This window comes from Lissotriton helveticus, chromosome 6, assembly GCF_964261635.1.
Source record: "Lissotriton helveticus chromosome 6, aLisHel1.1, whole genome shotgun sequence".
NCBI lineage: Eukaryota > Metazoa > Chordata > Amphibia > Caudata > Salamandridae > Lissotriton > Lissotriton helveticus.
This window is the reverse complement of record NC_136067.1, coordinates 2,122,415,136-2,122,419,406: the sequence shown is the minus strand read 5'-3', so window position 1 is coordinate 2,122,419,406 and position 4,271 is coordinate 2,122,415,136. Positions and strand designations below refer to the sequence as shown.

Sequence of the window (4,271 nt, the reverse complement as noted above, 5' to 3'; positions counted from 1 at the left end):
ACTTGCAGTTTCATATACCATGTGTCTATCAGCCTAAAAAATGGTAGCAACAGAGGCAGGGACCGTTCTAAGAGACCGCCATGCAGACACAGGTACCCAGTCCTCAGTGGGAGCTGCTGCCTTCCACCCACTCCCACGACCCTATAGATGGCCCCTCTCACAACAGAGTGCTGTGAAGCACTGCATATGAAGATAGGGGCCCCTGAGGCTGGAGGATGATAACCATTACAGCCTACCTCAAGTATATGGGGATAGAAGGCTGAGGCTGCAGGGGCAGGGGACTGGAAAGAGGCCTGTCAGGACAAGAGAATAGCTGCAGGGATGGTGAGAAGAGTTGTACTCTAGTCCAAGGGCTTCAAGGACGGGGGGTCATGGCAGGAAAGTACTTCACACATCCCTACAGTATATTGCATCATATGCCATGAGGAGGGCACATTTATTGTGTGACCAGGGAGAAGAAAGTGTAGGCGGTGAGAGGCAGTGCTTGCTGCCTGCCGGTGAGCCGTATGCGAGCCAGTACGAGCTTGTTTTGATCAAGTATCGATAACAACGATCCCATGATAGATATTGAAGTCACATCTCCACCAGATAAAAGTCTAAGCTGCCTTTCTTTCAGTCCACCCACATTACCTGGGTCCTGGCTAATGGTGTGCAGTGTAGGATGTGCAGACAATGGACAAAGTATTGCAAAGGCTCTGCAGATGCAGTCAGGTCCAGGACTGATGATGGACCAAAGTATTTACAGCTTCCTGTAATTATTCAGCAAAAATGTGGGATTTGACGCGTAATCAAGCTATATAAGTAGCACAGCATGAATATCCTATCAGGACTGTTCGCTGAATAAAAGCCATAAACATTACAGGTTTATAATGACATGCAGCTGGGATAAAAACCCTCTATTGACATTGCCTCTGCAAGAAAAAATGTACTGTGCGCTGCTGATGTGGTTTACCCCATGGCTGCTGATGTGGTTTACCCCATGGCTGCTGATGTGGTTTACCCCATTGCTGCTGATGTGGTTTACCCCATGGCTGCTGATGTGGTTTACCCCTTGACTTCTGATGTGGTTTACCCCATGGATGCTGATGGGGTTACCCTATGGCTGCTGATGTGGTTTACCCCATGGCTGCTAATGTGGTTTACCCCATGGCTGCTGATGTGGTTTACCCCATGGATGCTGATGTGGTTTACCCCATGGCTGCTGATGTGGTTTACCCCTTGACTTCTGATGTGGTTTACCCCATGGATGCTGATGGGGTTACCCTATGGCTGCTGATGTGGTTTACCCCATGGCTGCTGATGTGGTTTACCCCATGGCTGCTGATGTGGTTTACCTCAAGGTTGCTGATGTGGTTTACCCCATGGCTGCTGATGTGGTTTACCCCTTGACTTCTGATGTGGTTTACCCCATGGCTGCTGATGTGGTTTACCCCATGGCTGCTAATGTGCTTTACCCCATTGCTGCTGTTGTGGTTTACCCCATGGATGCTGATGTGGTTTACCCCATGGCTGCTGATGTGGTTTACCCCATGGCTGCTGATGTGGTTTACCCCATGGATGCTGATGTGGTTTACCCCATGGCTGCTGATGTGGTTTACCCCATGGATGCTGATGTGGTTTACCCCATGGCTGCTGATGTGGTTTACCCCATGGCTGCTGATGTGATTTACCCCATGGCTGCTGATGTGGTTTACCCCAACGCTGCTGATGTGGTTTACCCCATGGCTGCTGATGTGGTTTACCCCATGGCTGCTGATGTGGTTTACCCCCTGGCTGCTGATGTGGTTTACCCCATGGCTGCTGATGTGGTTTACCCCATGGCTGCTGATGTGGTTTACCCCATTGGTGCTGTCACCACTGCAGATACAGATCTTTTAGTTTACAAACCTTCAGAATTCAGGAGGATAGATTCTCCTCTCAAACACCAGCCATATTTAAAGACAGACAGAATAAACCCCCTAGATTTGCTTTGTGGAGTATTGAAGGATCCAGTACATCAACCCGCCAAATCCTACAAATATTAACTTCACTTTTAAATGCCATCATTTGAATGGGGCTAATGCAGCCCCAGCTCAAGACATCTATGCTTAGATGGGATTGTATTTCACCCTGTCCACGGCGCACCAGCAACAGCAGCTTCTGATGGAAGGTTCGGCTTTTGGGATAAAGATGCAAGAACAAAACTGTACAATTAGATCAGCCAATATCTGCGCCCACCTTTAAGAATAATGGAAACATATGTGCATACGCATCCAGCTACGATTGGTCCACGGCCATGAATTTTACAACCCTCAAAAGAAAAAATGAAATTTTCCCGCAGCAGAAGATTTAAAGCCTCACAATAAGAAGTAGGCGAGTCCGACTAAAAGGATGCTTTTGAAATGACTTTCTTTCTTATGGAAATATGTTTTGGACCAGACACGTGTAGTAGGTCTTGGAACTAATAGCCACTGAGAAGTATATCAGAACCCTATGGACAGCACTGCAGGTGTCTGACGTACATATGTAAGTATATGAGAACTCTATGGAAAGCACTGCGGAGGTCTGACATAGATATGTCAGTATATCAGAACCCTATGGACAGCACTGCAGGTGTCTGACATAATTATGTAAGTACAGCAGAACCCTATGGCTAGCGCTGTGGATATCTGATGTAGATATGTAAGTATACAGGAACCCTATGAAAAGCGCTGCGGGTCTCTGACATAGATATGTAATTATATCGGAACCCTATGGAAAGCACAGCAGGTGTCTGACGTAGATATGTAGGTATATCAGAACTCTATGGATAGCATTTCAGGTGTCTGATGTAGATATGTAAGTCTATCAGAACCCTAGGGAAAGCACTACATTTGTCTGACTTAGATATGTACGTTTATCAGAATCCTATGAAAAGCAATGCAGTTGTCTGACGTAGATATGTAGGTATATCAGAACTCTATGTACAGCATTTCAGGTGTCTCATCTAGATATGTAAGTATATCAGAACCCAATGCAAAGCACTGCATTTGTCTGACGTAGATATGTAAGTATATAAGAACCCTATCGAAAGCATTGCGGATTTCTGACGTAGATATGTAAGTATATATCAGAACCCTAGGGAAATCACTACATTTGTCTGACTTAGATATGTAAGTTTATCAGAAACCTATGAAAAGCACTGCGGTTGTCTGACGTAGATATGTAAGTATATCAGAACTCTGTGGACATCACTGCAGGTGTCTGACGTAGATATGTAAGTATATCAGAAAACTATGGAAAGCACTGCTGGTGTTTAACGTAGATACATCAATATATCAGAGGCCTAAGACAGCCCCACCGGTGTCTGACGTAGATACGTAATTATATCAGAACCCTATGGAAAGCATTTCAGGTGTCTGACGTAGATATATAAGTATATCAGAACTCTATGGAAAACACTGCGGTTGTCTGACGTAGATATTTATGTATATCACAACCCTATGGAAAGCACTGTAAGTGTCTAACGTACATATGTAAGAATATCAGGATCTTGAGGGGGCGTGGCTTGGTCATGGACCAAGATGGCCATACTGTAGCGGAGCTCCCGCTCGAGCCCATCAATTCGACCAAAATCCAGAGTACTAGCTGTCCCTATTCCATGGCACGAGAAGAATACAGAGCAGCGGATGCGCCGGGACACCCAACCATCAGCAAAAGCAGCCCTCGGACACTTAAATAGCTAAGATAATGCTCAATACGGATGGGGCGGAGCCGGGGCAGTGCGCAGTTGGGCCTGAACTCGAGACCCTACTCGGTGGAGCTGGGATCTCGATTACATGGGGCAGACCGAAGCGGAAGCGCAACGCTACCGAGCTAGAGCAGGAAATAGAGGTGCAAGAGGGAGCCCTCTGAGAGATTAAGCAACGAATGCCGACTGAAATCCCCAGCGCATGGAAGTGCGGGGTAACAACAGCAGCCCTGCGGCCATAATGAGGTGAGGCGAAGAGACCAGCAGAGGGCGGATCAACATTGTGGGCCAAAGTATCAGGCCGTGCAAAAGACGGTGAAGAAAGGAGCAGTGAATAAGGTGCGAGTGAGGGCTAAAAGCACAACCACCACCCGACTAGCGCCCGCATCTGAAAGACAGGAGGCCCGTCCCCGCGAGCTCGCGGAATGTGCTCCATCCCCAGATAAACCCTCAAGAAATAGAGCCACACTGATCAGAGCTGACCTTTGAAAACTCAATGAGATGGTAGCCGTGGCCAAAGCCAACATTACGCAACTCCAGTCTCAGGTGAAGTGACTGGACG

The 4,271-nt window shown here is 47.2% G+C and overlaps 1 pseudogene; it reads left to right on the top strand.

The window, feature by feature from the left end:
* Positions 1 to 506: 506 nt before the first annotated feature.
* LOC144763085 (mRNA export factor pseudogene) lies at positions 507 to 2,352 on the top strand (annotated as a pseudogene).
* The last annotated feature ends 1,919 nt before the right edge of the window (positions 2,353 to 4,271 follow it).